Here is a 16,573-nt window from a genome sequence, read left to right on the forward strand (position 1 = left end):
ATCAGAACCCGTTGCTGATTGCTGAATGGCCGAGCCCTACCTGGTTACTCTCTAAATCTGAGTGTTTTTGTACACTTTGTAAAAATATATGTCTAAAAGAATCCACAACAGAGCGCGATACCAGAGTATTATTTAATATGATGGAAAAGAGAGTCCTCTAGTGGCCTGTGGTTGTCATAATGTTAAGAGCGGTCAACAGTTCAGGGGAGAAAGTGCATGATCTCAAGCACGACCTCATAAGAAAGAAATCTTAGTGCAAAGCTAAAAATAATCAGGGAAAAAACTTCCCCCATGGATGTCCACAGCTTTGCTACACCCAACCAGCAAATCTCCCAATATTACCTGCCATTTCTGCGTGCTGAAAAAGATCTTAGGCAGCTGTTAGGGAAAGAGCTTTCTTCACCCTCACATCTGATTCTGCTGTGCCATACATGAACCATACTGATATAAAATACTGAAAATAAGCGGCTAAGAGAAAACAGAGAGCTTTATTAGAATTGCTTGAAGAGCTTAAAAAGAACATGAATACCCAAACTGTATTTTGGCAGTGTGAATGAATGGCTTTCCAGACAGGCAAAGAATCAGCGGGCTTCCATTATCTGCGTCCCAGCAGCAGGTGGAGATCCCAGTCCTAGACCCAGGCTGGCCGAGACGCTGTACTGTAAGGAAACAAACCTGACCCTTCCCATGTCAGCTTTTATTCTGGGATGGCAGTGGGAAACCCACTAGCAGCTCCACTGGCAGTCCCAGGACACTGGTAAAAGAACCACTGAAACTTTCATGGGCGTCCTGACTAAGCCGTTTTGAAAGTGCCTGCAGTTTTTCACTGGGATATTCTCTTTGGAATAAGTAACGGGATGAAAGAAACAATGAAGTACTTGAAATTTTAATGGGGCTTCACACGGTATTGGCAGTGGCAGTCGATCTCTTAGTAATGAAGGACAGATTCAAAGAGGAGTGTTGGTATGTGAGACAAGGGCTCCAAGTCTGACAAGAGAAAAGAAATTAGAGTAGGAAATACGTAAAAACATCAGAAAACATCCAAGTGAAAGGCTTGGAGACAAAGTCTGCACATTGGGATTAATAGCAGCTGGAAGAAAACCCATGTGTGTGCGTCAGAGGGAAAGGTACCGTACTACCTGGGGCATGGAACTGTGAGAAACAAATGTACGTTTGATATGTGGATGGAAAACGAAGGCTGCATCTCGGACACATCATGCAGAAAGCAGCTCAGACTTTGGAAAAGCCTTTCCAGAGTAGATTCAGAGATACAGAAGAAGCTGAGGAGGGAAACCAGGTGAGAAGAAACAATTTTTCACCAAAAGGAGTGAGGAAAAAATTGGATACTGGGGAGAGTAAAGAAGGCACAGGGTACAGGTGTGCTGGCAGAGGCACCTGCTTGCTGCCTGGGGCAGGCTGACACAGCAGGATTGTGGGTCTGCACAAGAAAATAACACCATCATGTGCTGCAGCAGATAGGTGACATAGGTGTAGGTATGTGTCGGTGCCAGTTTTGCAGCTGTTTTTGCTCAAACCAAAAATTCACCCGCGTCTACAAAATGTACAAAATAAAAAGTTTTGCAAAACAATCAACCCATTTTCTATAGATGTTAAGGTTTCTTAGAATTATCAGTAAATACGCGGGCAATACAGCCTCCCTAAATCATACAACGTGTATCCTGACATCTGCTTTACACACTCCAGGATCTTAAGCAATCCTTTTGGCAAGGGTACATAACCAGCCATAAAAACAGCAGTTTCTAAGAAAGATTTGTGTGGTCTTCGTACCAGACAGTTCCCAGCACTGTCATTAAAGGCTTATCTCGGGAAAACACTTGGAAAAATCTGTTCTCCCTTAAAAGAACCTCATCAATAAGAGCTATAGGGGTCATCTGTCATTACCATCAGCTTCCCTCTCCCTCCAATATACCTCTGCAGAGTTAGAGCATGAATAGATAAGTTCCATATGCAGAAATCCCAGGGTCAAACAGCACCTGGTCATATTTCTAGATGGTATCTTCCAATCCCTACCCCTACATCTGATTTTTCTTCTCAGTGCTGGCGTGGCTTTTATCAGCTCTACCAAGTGTATTTCAGGCACTTGTCAAAAAAGTACTTCTGAACTTAGTGACAGACATAAAATACTGTTTAAAAAGATTCCATCTTTCATGCAGCGGGGGAAATTGTTTGCTCTGAACATGCTGTCAGCCTCAAACAGGGTGATGGGTTAGTGCAGAGTGCTCAAACCTGTATTTTGTTTCCGATTTTGACAAGTGCAAAAGGATTCCAAAACACTGGAAGCCGTTCTGTGTCAGAATCAATGCAGAACACAAGCCAAACAAGCCTGCAGAGATACAACTTGGGAGGTAACTTAAGACACCAGCGACAAACAGGCAGAGATGAACAATAATCCAGGAAAAATATACTAGGAGAAAGATTGACCTCTGTGTAGCAAGTGCAGGAATCCATTAAGCTTCATAAGGGCAGATGACCCTTACTGATCTGCATTACGTGCGACCACCAGCATGTCAAACAGACTCCTTTCCTTTCTAAATGGGAACGATTGTGTTTGGAAGCACAAAATGATGGGCAGGGTTGTGTTGCCATCCCCACAGCAACCTGAGTTTGTGATGAGTCCTTCAGGCTCAGTAAGAGAGTTGCTTCTTACCGTGTTGAGACACAGCTTTTGGGGCAGGTTTGCAGAGGACAGCTTTTGCTTTGGAAGCAAAAGTATCCAACCAGGGGACAGAGGAGTAATGCCTCACTGGTTGGTCTGCTACGACCTCCTTTAGAGAGCAAGTGATGCCTTTTATGAACCATGAGTCCGGTGGAGATGATGGATGTGACTGAAGCCTTCTCACAGAGGACAAACTCATTGTAATTTCAACCAGGCGCAGTTCACATCGGAAAGAAACCTTAATCAGTAATAGTCTTGATTATTTACTAATAGCCATAGCTTTACTGAGCCTCCTTTTCACAAAGGCAATCAAGAATGTAAAATTGGGGCATTTCTCTACTATCCTGCACCTTTTCTGTGTCACTCATTTAATACACATAACTGGCCAGGAGCAGAGGTTCACCTGATTATGTTGGCCATGGAACCGTCCCCAGGGACTGCCACAGAGCACCCCTCTGCTAATGGCACTGCAGGCTGTGAATCCTGGCAGAGTGGATGTGCAGCTCTCCAGGGGTAATGGCAACGCAGGCCACGTGCAGTCCCTCCCATGGAGCCAGGCGTGAGGTCTTCCTTGTCTGTTTGCTCTTCAAAAGGCATTTGGCGAGGTGAGGTACCTGAGGACAGATTGACAGCCACAATACAGAATGTACAGGAGACTTTTTTCTCTCTCTGCCAGCATTCAGACCATAACCTTTGCCACACCTCGCTTTCCCTTTTGAACACACAGTTCCTACCACTAGCTCAGCCTATCTTTAAAAGCAAAAAATAAACCCAAACAAACTCAATGAAAGCAAAAGGAGTGACATATCTCCCTTGGTCCTGGAGAATCCTTCCCTGGCAAGCCTCCAGGATGCAAGGCTACTAATATAAACCCAACAGGTGATTACTTCCATACAAATAATGGATTTAAACGGGTTTTAAACCCAATATCTGCCTGCCAGATAGCAGCTGACAATTGTCACTCAAATACACCAGTTTCCAGTCATGCTGGATACTCTACAATAAGCTAGCAGCACATTTTAAGTACAGTTCCTGTAATATGTTTGTTTACAGTTGGACTAATTGATCTTAGTGTTTTTTTCCAACGTTAATGATTCTGTGATTCTATGTTTAAAGGTAACGATTTCAGTATACAGCAATCTTCAAGTGCAAGTGTCAAAAGCTGAGTACTCTCTCTTCATTTAGGCAGCCACATGTCTTTTCACAAACACTTCACAGCCACAGGGCAATGGAAGGTGGTTGTGCTCAGCACTGTTTGGGAATAAAACCAAACCAGACCAAAACAAAACCAGAACGCCCCTGTGAAGTCCTCTTACAGTTGAGATGTTCCTTTAAATATTTCTGAAGATGCAGGAGTATCAATCTGTGCATGCTGCTAGCCTGAACAGAGCAGGTTTTGTTAGCGTTGCTGTTACTCCTCACTTTCTACCCATCATTCCTTGTGGCCAAAGAGACTGTCAGGCTTTGGTGTATTCAGCATGGTCCCTGAAACACCCAGGCTACCAGGGCTGATGACCCATAGGTCCTTCCAATCTCTTATTGCTAATCACTCTGAGGAAGGCAATCCATGTGCTTGTAAGGACCTCTTATAATCTTAATTGAGACTGTGGGCATAATCACAATGCAAGTCATAACCATAACAATTTAATTAGAATTATTAAATCCAAACAACCAGAAGTACTTAATTAAATAAGCAGCTTGGTTTCTAAGCACAGAGACATGCTTCACATCACTGCAGTCATAAAATTCTCACTGTGCAAAATTATGAGTTCTTGTTTGATAATAATCAATAGAACAGGCGACTGAATAAATACCTTCTGACTTGTTTTTCAGGCCGTCATATTGGTCCCAGTAGTTCACAAGGCAGATATAAATAACAGAGCAATTGTGCTCCCCCAGGCTTGCTGTTATTGGTATCTAAATAACCACTGATGCGACCAGGTAAAGGGAGAGAAAATTTCTCATTTGTCTTATCTTGCAGATAATTGTCACTGTAACTTCTCTATAGGGCTGTAACTGCCCTATACACCATCCATAGCACTTACGTTCGTTCACAGCATGGCTTTTTTCTTTGATGTTCACCACAGCTTCCAGTCAGTTTAGAGCAAGGTGTGATGGGCACATCCTGCTCTCTGTGCTCTCCTGGAAACTACTGATGGAAGACGGTATAGCAAGCAGGAAGAGCTGTAAGGGTTGGATTAGAAGTGGAACATGTTCAGTACATTTGCAGTGAGCAAATAGGGTCACAAGACTCTACATTTCCATTTGCTCATCCCTCATTTTCCTTCCTGCCTTTACCCATTCTGTATGTCCAACCTCATGCTATGCACTGCCCCAGCTGCACCATGTACACCGTGCCACCCTCACGCACACTCCCTGGCCCTGCTCCCAGATGTTCAACCTGCGTGCAGCAGCCATCATCCCCACTGCCATCTACTCTTCTCCCTGAGCCCAGCCCCTAGCAGACAGCTCCAGCACAGCAGCACGAGCAAATCCTCCTCCTTCATACCCCTCCTGGGACTCAGGCCCACGTGCACAGAGCTCCCATGGACACCCAGTATGCTCAGTGATGTCTGCTGGGGGCTGGGGGGAGCTGGCTGCCCTCCTTCCCTGCAGAAGTGCTCCAGTTTTGTAAAATCACTGCCCACAATGAAAGCCTTGTGGATGGACGAGGGGTCACTCACATGGCTGCATCCTCAGCTGAAGAAGGAGAGGAGAAACGACTGTTTGCAGCAAGGTGTATTCTAAACTCAGCACTTTCAGCCCTTCAGGGCTTTATACTTGCTTGTGTTAACAGCAAGATTTGTCGGTAGTGGGCAGCCCTGGCCTTGCAGAAGCTTGGAACCAGGGTCTTCATTGTCAATCTGTAATCTTTGAAAGAAGAGAGGTGTTCTGTATGGTACCTCCTTGTCCGGTAACATTTCTCTGAGAGATGTTTTCCTGCAAAATAAATAATCAGTTGTTCTCAGCCCCCCCACGTTTGTCCTCATGCAGTCACTTACACAAGCACGGAGAAAAGGAGAAGAGTTTTGCTATTCCTTCACACAAAGGTAGAGCACAGTACAGAACTGTGCCCATGGGTTTTGGAAGGCAGAGTAAAGCAGGCTTATGAGGAAAATCTGGTCACAGTGTTCTCTCTCTGCTGTCTGCACTGTGTTGTGAGGCTCGTGGCAAGAAGACCTCTGCACCAGAGCATGGGAAGGTTACCTCCTCCCTTACCACCATAACCAGAAAAAAAACAAAACCTGAGAGCAACAAGACTTATTTTCCACACTCCATTAGTAGCACAGAAGCAACTGAAGCATTTTACTAGAAGCTGAACCCAGCTAATTAAAAATAATGCTCCAAACTACACCAATGTCTATTGCAGCTGGAGCAGGCTTCTGCAAATAAACATGCACAACAACAAGGACAAATCACAATAAATCTAAGCAGACAGGTACAAGCAAATTGGTCTGTGGAAGTGACGTGTCTCTCTGCTTAAATGTCTACCGCAACTCCCAGGGAGACGTGGTAGGATTTAATCTAATTGGGTTTGCCACTTCCCTGCAGCTTAATGTGAGAATAACGGCAATTATATATGACTGTACTTAGCCCAGTACCAAAAATCCATTTATTAGGTTATTAGAAGCTATAGAAACCAGAGGTTTGAGATCATTTAGATATGCCAGTTACGTACTTGGCCTGCTAGTTATTTTGTGGTTACAGTTTCCAAATTGCTACTGATGAGGTGGCAGTAGAAAAGCACATGCAGTTAAGCGTTTGAATGGATGGCTTAGAAAGGTTTTCTTCTCGCTCCAGAATCAAAATAGCACCTTATATGTTGGCTCATTTTTCTGCAAATCTCATAACATTCAGCAGGGGATTGGGAAACCAAGAGTCTGCTGAGGTTCAGTAATCTGCTCGTCATAAAGCAAAGCACTTTTGCATGTGTGGGACCCCACAGAGCTGGCACAGTGCAGCCTGGAAATATGCAAAGAATTATGTTTAAGGCCAACCTTTTTGGGATGACAGAGGAAAGAGCCTCTATTCTTCTTGCTTCGAGCATTTGTGAGGCTGTAATTAGCAAGTAAGGCAAGAAAAGCCACCAAGCCATTCCAAGAAATGTAGTATCCCTGCTCTTCCACCTGCTTTGCAAGTGGAGCAGTGACTGGTACGATCACCAGCAGCACAGCATGATGAACCCACAATCCCAGTCCTTTATGCTTTTGTTTGCTAGTGCAACCATAATAAAACTCATCTTGCCAAACAGATGTTTTTAAATGAGGCAGTAAACTCTCACCGTTTCATTTTTTTTTTTTTTTTTTTTTTTGCATCGTGGTAATTGCTGGGATAAAGGTGGATTTTCTTGGAAGTCTGGAAAACTTCAGCTAGAGTCATCGCTCTCCAGTGTATACTCAGCAGGGGCAGAGAAGGAAACTAATGGTTCCTTCAGCTCACCCACACTGCAGTGAACGTCCCGCTGTGGGGACAGACACAGGGGCTGCTTGGAATCTGCTGGACACCACCGTACAAGAGGTATCATGGACTGGGGCCATATTCAACATGGAGCTCTGTGCTAGGAAACCAGACTGAGAACACATCAGCCCTACCTTACAGCCCGCGAGTATGAGGGCTTGATGTTGCTCCCAAGAAACTGAGTGACAATGCACCCATCAGGATGGCAGCTGCGAACACAGGTTTAATTGAATCGAACTTCACTGCTAGCTGAGATGTTGATATCCTTGCATACTGGCCTGGGTTACGTGTAACTTTATGAAGGGGTGGACAGTGCAGGAGGAAACACCGGAGCCTTGCTCCGTGCTCATGTTTTCCTGCAGAAAAGCTAGTAAGACCCTAATGAGAAATAATAGAGTCTCTTCTTTCTGCTTCTGCAAGACCCCAGAGTATGATGGTGGGGTAATCCCTCTCCTCCCTGCCCCTGCTTCACCTCTAAATAGTGAACCATTACATGCAGAGTTTCCTGAGACCACCTAAGAGAAATCCCAACCTCAGATAATTTTGTAGGTACAGCTACCCCAGCACTACACAAAAGGGAGTTTGTAAAACACTCAGCTCATCAGCCTGAGACAGGACCATTAGAACGTTTAGCTTTCTGAATTTAATCCAAAGTTATGTTTAACATACTTGTCTCAGAGACACTTAAAACTAGTAGGAGAGGGATGAGTAAGTATTTTCTATGAAACCCTTTAAATCTTAACTCAGATGGGAATATACTAAAATACTTATGGCTTCTAGCGAGAAACATCGTGTACCATTACATTCAGAGATGCAGAAATGATCCGAATGGGTTCTCAAATGGCTGCAGTATATGACTCTACAGTGAATTCACCACACTACACAGCCTGATGCCACATGACAAAGTGTGACAGCTGAACTGTATTGCTTATGAGAGATTGTTGAGATGCGCTGAATATTTTCTAAACTGCTATCAGAAAACATATGTTCCCGAGGGGTAATGATACAGTGGGTCTGAATAACTCATAAAAATTATGAATGAAGTGTTCTCACCTTCATTTGACCTTTGCTAGTTCTCCAGCAGACAGAGCTAAACGTGTAGCACAGCAGAATGCATCTTAAGAAGAGACAGATGATAAGAAGAAGCTGTTAAGAAACGCTCACGCCACTGGCTCTGTTAGTTCAGCTTGCTTGCACAGAAAGAATTTCCCTGCATGTATGAACACAAATGTAGATCAATACAAGGAAATATCCAGGTTCTTCCTTTCCCCGGCTGAACTCCTCCAAGGAGGATGCACACAGAGTGCCATGCCCTGTTGGAGGCTGAGGACAAGAGTCACTCACCAGGAGCCCTGCAGAAGCCATGGTGCTGTGTCCCTTGCACGGTGCATCTCCTGCACCAGGAGGGAGCGCTGACTGCCGTTAGCTGAGTCACGTTGCAGAGGTGTCCAATGCTTTCCCTCTCCAGTTGCATTTTCCCATCTCCTGCACCTACAGCCAAGGTGCTACTCACCTTTTGCAGAAAGGTCGCAGATAGCAAGAGGTCTTTCTGCATATGAAAACAAGCCTGCACGTCGTGTTTTTCAAATGTCAATAGGAGAGCGATGTTTTTGAAACGTCAACAGACAAGGGATACCTGTGCATCTCTGGGGATTCGTACAGGGTGTAAATTGCTGAAAAAGAGACTTAGGTCAACGGGAACAGGTAATCTTCTGTGCATAGGAAAGGAAGCCACAGGTTGTACAAATACCTGGGCAGCTTCGCTCAACCTCACTTCTGTCAGTTCTTCACTGCCCATCATAACCTGTGGGTTTAACCCAGCACCCTACTGGGCAGGGCCCGAGCAGCCAGGAATGTCTGGTGGTGCGGGACCACTCCTGGGCTTCAGGAACCATCTGTCCCTTTCTGTTTCATGCTATATAAATCAGATGCTGCGCTGTTTCAACCCTCAGCTCATCCCAGATACAGCTCTTGGAGCTGTTTTCATTTCTGTAGATGAATGACCGAGGCCAACCTGGGACTGGCTGGGAGCTACCTCCAGTGGTCACTGGGATTCACAGCTCTGATGTGTCTCTCATCTTTGACACTATGGCCTAGAGCGCTTTTCGGGGCATGGTTTTTCTGAGGCATTTAACAACCTCCTTGTTTTATTCTGCATCACCTACCTCATTCTCATGCCAAGCCCTCAGGCATGATAGGCATGAAGAATGTGCAGCAGTTTGTCACTGAGAAAGCAGGTTTCCACATGCTCTGCTGAGCAATCTCAACGGTTGCTACTAGGAAGGCTGGAAAGTGATTTTCACTAAGTTACACATTTCCTCACAGCCCAGACTGGGGTTTTCAGAGCCAGAGCTCTTCACAAACACGAGAAAAGGGTTCTGTTCCACACTAGGAGCTCTCAGAGGAGCTTGAGTGGGAGTTACTTTTGGAGAAGTGGGTGCCCAGGCTCACCCTGAGAGTATGATGGAAGAGCTGGTGAGTCTTGCTGAGCACCAGCTCCCTTCTGGAAGCATACAGGCAGCCATCCACCACAGCCACGCAGGGACACACACCCAGCCCGCTGCTCCCGTGCTTTCTCCCAGTAGCAGCCTGCTTCTTAATGTTTTGAAGCAGCAGGGTGGAGGCAGGAAACTGCATTAATGACACCTGTCAACTAATTGAAGCTATGCAGGGGAGTCTGAGCAGCAAATAGGTGCATAGGTGCTAAGCTGATGATATAAAGGCACAAGGTAAAAGGGAAGGCAACTGTAAATGGGAATGAGCAGGCACCAAATACAAAGGAAGTTGTAATGAGAGCAGGAGTGTGGAGAGTGACAATTCAGCATGGAAAAGATAAAGCTGGAACAAGAATGGGATCAAGAGAGAGAGCAGAGAAAGGATGGAGAGGAAGAAAAATTTGAAATGGAAACGATGAAAATGGAATATGATTTCCAGAGGGAAAGAATAAGGGTGAATGAGGGTCCTACTGGGTCAGCCCATGCATATTTAGTCAGTTATAATAAGGTAAAATTGCTTCCTCATTACAAGGAACGGAATGATGTTGATATGTTTTTGCAGTCTTTTAAAAAACTGTACGGAACTTATAATTGGTGAGAGAAGGCATGGGCAGCACAGTTCAGACCTTGCTCAATGGGAAAACCCTAGAGGCCCATGCCAAGCTGGTTGATAATGACTGCCGTGACTATCAAAATTGTGCAGGGAGCTTTTCTGAGAAGGTATGAGGTTGACCCCAGAGACCTGCAGGGTTACACTTAGGTCTCCAAGGAAAGGATCTGATAACTCCTTTCCCGAATTGGCTGTAGAAATGACAAGTTTGTTTAACAGGTGGATAGGAGGTGAAAAGACATCTGTATGTTTCTTTTTTTTTTTCTTCTTTTTTTAAATGATGACATTATCCTGAGGAGCAGCTTCTAGAAGATGTTCTGAAGGACCTGGAAGCCTTCTATTACAATTGCCAGCCTATTAATCAGTGCCATTTTTAACGTGTTTCCACAAAAGAAGTAATGTGAATCCTTCTTATTTCCACAAAGATCTGTCCTTTCTTTCAGAAGCAAACAGAAATGGACAAGTTACACAACTGCCTGAATTGTTCAAGCCACACTCTACTTCTTCAAGAACATAACAGAAAAAAAAAATCTCATTGCCTATATTACATATGCAGAAAGTTCAGATATGGCATGGAGTTTTAAAGAAGAGATCAGTTATCATGCTTACTTCAGCAGCATACAAGTGCACTGCAAAAGTTTAACGAGAGCAAGTTCAGATAGAGTTTCTTAACAGACCCTTAGTGCAAGTACTGAAGCCAGCTTCTCCTTCCAGAGGCTGGGCTGGCTGGTTCCCACTGGAAAGTATTACCCAAGGCTCATTGATGTTCCAACTTGAATTACCATTTCAAGCAAAGCCTGTAGTACTGAAAAGTGAGCGACTGGAATGCTAGACAGATGTTTTCCTCCACTTTCTGAAATATTTACTAGTTGTAATGAGCCTGTTAAATGCAGCACTGATTGAGCTACTGCATTCCCAAATTCCTTCCAGGCTCCCGACCAAGCATCCTCCATGCACCTGGCAATGCTGTGCTGCTTTCCCTGCACTTTCCTCCAGTACTTTGCCCACATTGTCTCAGCAGCACCCTTGCAAATCCTGCTCCTCTTGTAATTCCTGTACAAAAGTCCTATAACCCCCTATAAAGATTTCAGTGGAAGTCTAAACAGTACTTAAGGACATCTCATTTTCATCCTTGCTCAAGGACATACATCAGACATCTGTCACAGTAGATAAATGGGGGAGGACGTGGGGCTTTGCTCACTTGAGAGGGAAGAGATCTGTGTCTAATGGCATTTGGTGAATATTTCACTGTGGTTCCCACAGTCGTGTATGTTGTGTGCTGTTTCCCATATGTGCTCCCAGTGCAACACGAAATCTATTTCACACATCTCCAGTGCCTTTTCTGAGAAATGCATGTTAAATAAAATGCCTTTTAACTAAGTGTTTTTGTGTGATGGTGTGTGGTTGCCCATGAAACTACTAGACAGCTAAATGAAGCACGGTGAAATCAGCATAAGTCTATAGGAGTACATGAGGTCTGGCCTTTCTGTTGTCTGTTACCCTATAAATATATTTCAGTATCTGCTGTACTGATGATACTTAATCCTTTGGATATTGCATGTAAAATGAGTCAACATTTTGAGAAAAACCTCAGAAAGCTCAAACGACTACCTCGGGCATCCTGGCAAGAGCTCAAGAATATTAGAAAGCTTTGGTAAAAGCGCAGATGTAGATAAACAGAACATTTCATGAAGCAAAAAGTTCACATTTTCATTGCTCGTGAAAATGTAGAGGCAGGGTGACATGATAGTTCATATTGGATGGCACAGCTGAAGGACAGCTGCCACATCATCCCCCACGTTCTGTGTTGGGTACGTGTCTAACAGTGATTGGCTTCTTGGCCAACTTCTTCTTGAGTACACCTATCATGTATCAGTTCTAACAGACGAATGTATTTTGAAGGAAAACAGTGTAAAATCTTGATCTCTCCAACATAGTGAGCTCTTTTGTCTGGTACTGGGGTTCTGGTGGATAAAAGGCTTGACACGAGCCCGCAGCGAGCGCTTGAAGCCTGAAGGCCAACTGTAGCCTGATCTAGTGGGTGGCAACCAGCCCATGGCAGGGCTTGGGGCTGCATGGGCTTTTAGGTCCTTTCCAGCCAAAGCTGTTCTGTAATTCTATGACACCAGCTCCTAATCTACCATTTATCCCTTGTCAAACAACTGTAAGATTCACAAAGATGTCTTAACTGAAAGGTAGTTGTTTGTGCACTTTGTGAAGCTTAAACCAATTCATCATGTGCAGAGAAAGCATGTGGTGTGTAAGATTTAGAGCTAGGTTTAGATGCTCTTGTGGCTTGGCTGTTATCGTTAAAGCTGAATGTAACAAATATGGAGTTTTTCTAATCTTTAACTGCATGAGATTCAGATTTTAATTGGCCTTTTTCCTCCTGAATTCATCTCATAAAGTATACTAGGTATATCTGCAGAGTAAATAGAAGACAATAATGCGTTCAAATGTCTGTCTAGAGAGTTTCCTCCACCCAGAGCTGAAAATCAATAAAGCTCAAAGAAACATTTTTTGTTAATATAACTTTTTCGTTTGGCAAGTTTCTAACTGATTTAATATTTTTCAGCGTTATTTTGCTGGCACTGAAAGTCAAACCCGTGTTGGCAGATCCCTGAACTGGGACTTCAGAGATATGGGTTCTACTCTCAGAGCCATTTTTAACATCTTGGACAAGTGTCTACAGCTCTCCAGGTCCTTATATCCATTCCCAGCTTGTTTCTGTGAAGATGTATGCTTGCATTTGGTTGTATAAACTAGCAAGGTATTTAGCTAGCTACATGACTGTGAGCAGTTTAGTGATTTAAAGTTACTACCACATCCACCATCCAAGTCTTTGTAAGATGAGTTTTGGACTGCACACTCTGCAATCATGCTGAATTGGGCCAATCTGCCTACAGAATGTGATGCTCCCAAAGTCAACATAGCCTCTGCCTGTAGCACCCCAAGAGAGCCAGTGGGTTAAGCAGGATGGAATGCCAAAAACCTCATGGCCTCTCTGGTGCATTTTAGAATGAAGTAGTCCCGCACACCCTTTAGCAGCGGGCACCTGAGCAGATGCTTTCAGAGCCTCCAGAGATGACAGCACCAATTTTCTTCGGCACAAAAGGGTCATCAACATTCGCAGTGTTCATCTAACCTTAAAGTCAGATTTCAGGCTTGGGGTTGGGCACCGGGGAGGTTTCAGGTGAACTGCACCTATCTACAGGTTCATGCAAACAGCCTGAATTTGTAGCCCCATATTGAACACTGTAAGGCTGGAAATATTCTCAATTTCCAAATGTCCAATGTCCAAATCAATGTCCAAAATGGCCCTGATCTTACATCAGGACGACATGCTGTGGTACAACAGTGACAACAACAAAGGGAGGGAAATTGGTTAAGTGCTTTGGGGGTTAAAATATGTGCCCTGGACAGTAGATTTTATGGCCAAAAGTGACTCTTCTATAGTCTCATTCATTATTGCAAAAATGATTGGAACTGGGAACCATGACACTATTACCTGTTACTGCAGATTTATTGAAAATTAGCAATTCCATTTGTACCTATGAGATTTCGGGGATTATTCTGTTACAGACTAGAAAATTGAGAGATTTATAACTGTGGTGAATCTAGTTGTACCAACTAATAGAGCAAGTAAGAACATTTAAAGATTTGTACTCCTAAAGGAGTTAACCTCTGGATAAAGAAACATTTTTCAAGTAGCATCTGAGAAATTATTGGATCCATAAATTGTCACTGCTATAGCATGAAAAATATCCATTTCCAGGGCTTTATGTTTTCGTTCAAGAAAGATACGAAAAGCAAAAGTTAGTATGAAAAATTTTTGCTCCACTCAGAGTCCTGCTGCAATTGCTGCTGCACCTTTTGTGAACCCTTTGGCATTTTTGGGCAGAGATTGTCTGGATGGCCCTAAGGAAACTTTCAAGCTATGTGTCTTCTCAATTCATTAATCTTGTATTGGCTTGAATAAATTTGATGTACCTTTAACTTTGATTTTTTGTGTACTCACTAGACTTCTTGAGAAATTGAATAAAACCGTCAAGGGTATTAAATTCATGCCAGGACATTTTGCTTTGATTTTTATCATTCTGTTTTTAATGTGAGAGCTCTCTGACTGAGTTATTCTTGTGTAGTTCACTAAAATGATAGCAAAGCTTCTGGTAGGTCCGTAAAAAGATTTTTATTAGCTCAGGTCCCTATCTTGCCTATCTCCCATATCAACAGGGCACTTCATCAGTACGCACAGAGCTAGCTGAGCTTTGCCAACATTTGGCAGTAGAAAGACTTTGGTATTTGCCTCTTAAGGGGAACAAAATTTGGCCAGCCATGCCACTCAAGTTCTCCAGTGACTCCTGCCTTAAGAGATGCTCTGCTTATCTCCTATGCAAACTGACAAGGTAAGCACTGGTGGTACAAACCAAAGCACGTCCTCAGGAAGACACCCATGTACTACAGACCTGCGTGCACAGTGTTAGAGCCTGGCTGAAAGCATGATGCAGTACCATGATAACAGATGAAGATGAGATTTGCAGCTCTCTATTTGATGCAAGTCTTCAGAGTTAGGTCCATGCTGTACCCTGTGGCTGCTGAGCTCTCCAGGGCTGCTAACTCACATGGCCCCAATCCCTCCACCTTGTATCTGCTGTAGACAGGAGGCCAACACTCATAACCAGGACCAGATGCACGTCCACCGTCCCATCTGCAAGATAAAATGAGATTAAATGAATGCAGATGTAAAACAGCCACTAGTTAAAAGAGTAGCTGATATTTTGGAGCGAATACGCCACGTGTCTTATTGAACAGCACATAGCTGCTACCTTTGCACGGCAGCCTTAGTACTGATTATTGCAGAATCTGGATTAACTGGCAAAAGAATATTCAATTTATCTATGAATATACAAAAGATCTACTGGGGCCGTAGCTTCTTTCTTAGTAATGTGCAAATGGTGATCATTATATTCCTACACTAAAAGTATCAACACCATTAAAACTCAACACCTCACAGTGAGGATCACCCATCACATCGTGTTCTTGCATTCAATACTATACACACAATTCAGGCATGACTGTAGAGGAAGGAAGCTAGGTATGCTTCTAGACCAGGTATGCTGAGTGAAAACGTGAGAGCTTCCTTGGGATTAACCCAAATTATCCTACGCTTTCAGCCTGATAGTTTTCAGAATGTAGGCCTGGGCACCGGACTGTGTGGAATCATTTTTGACATTATTAACATATTACTATTACTCTTCAAATTATATATAAAGTTGAACAGATTTTTAAAATTACTTTTAAAATACTCCAAGGTTTAATAAATCTTTAAAGCTACAGGCACGAAGATCTAAAGAAGAAAGAAATGTTGAATTTCAATTAAAAGCAATCCAGAGTACTCACAATTTTAAAGGGGAAGAAGAATGACAAGTATTTGTAATATGGACCACATCTCCATCCCAGTGGCATCAACGGATTTTGGTTATTAACTTTGGAAAAGAGGAAAATACTTTACATAAGAATCTCTAAGGAAAAAAGCCCCTGAAATTATCCCATCATTTCACAACCAATAAGGCAAAATCAGAGTGTGCACAAGTTATTTATGATTCCATTGTACCATTATAACACTGTGCCTCTAACTGGAGAATAAAGCATTTCCAAGCATCCAGTGCTTCCTGTGAGCCACAAACTGAGTTTCAAATGCCCAACAGAATTTTTATTTCTGCTTATTATTTAATAGAAACTTACGTATGAGATATTTCCAGCTATGAAAAAAATAATTCTAAAGAAGAATACCTTCTTCCTGTATTCTACTATAAAATTGTACAGGACTTTTACCCAGGATAAATCAGCACAGCTCCACTGAAGTCTGAATGATCCCCATTTGTATCATCTCTGAATCCAGCTGGCACAGAGCTGCTCTGGTTACAGATGCAAAACATGGCAGCTAGACTCATTCCTGAGAGCAGAACCAAATGCAAGGTCCAGGCATGGAGCTTTGCACGTTCATACGACTAGGCCATAATACTGGATTTTCTTTCCTTGCAGTATAAAGGAATTCTATTTCAAAGATCAGAAATCATCACCTTACAACAGCAGTAACTGCTGTATGTTAATGAAGTGTGAGGAAGTATTCTTGTGTATTTGTGAAAGACGATTTATCTTTTTAAACAGATTGGCAAATGTGACTGACTACAAATCCATTTTATGTATCACTCTTGTTCTAAAGAAAAGACAATTTATTCGGTAGTGTTTATTCATTTCCCTAGGCTAAAACATCTCAAATTTTGGTAATAATCTTCTTTTAAAATGCCACACTGCTTTATCATATGGAAT

At 43.2% G+C, this 16,573-nt stretch overlaps 1 long non-coding RNA gene across 3 annotated transcripts in view; it reads right to left on the reverse strand.

The window, feature by feature from the left end:
• LOC110396508 overlaps window positions 417-16,573 on the reverse strand; it is a 95,155-nt gene continuing 78,998 nt past the window's right edge. For 2 of the 3 annotated variants that reach the window (XR_002437012.1, XR_002437014.1), the window contains 5 exons: window positions 15,641-15,726; window positions 8,189-14,948; window positions 5,362-5,617; window positions 4,723-4,861; window positions 417-3,291 (listed from right to left, as the gene is read on the reverse strand). This is a non-coding gene — a long non-coding RNA (uncharacterized LOC110396508). The remainder of the gene's footprint in view (window positions 3,292-4,722; window positions 4,862-5,361; window positions 5,618-8,188; window positions 14,949-15,640; window positions 15,727-16,573) is intronic. The other variant, XR_002437013.1, reaches the window with a different exon arrangement.

Source organism: Numida meleagris, chromosome 3 (genome assembly GCF_002078875.1).
Source record: "Numida meleagris isolate 19003 breed g44 Domestic line chromosome 3, NumMel1.0, whole genome shotgun sequence".
NCBI lineage: Eukaryota > Metazoa > Chordata > Aves > Galliformes > Numididae > Numida > Numida meleagris.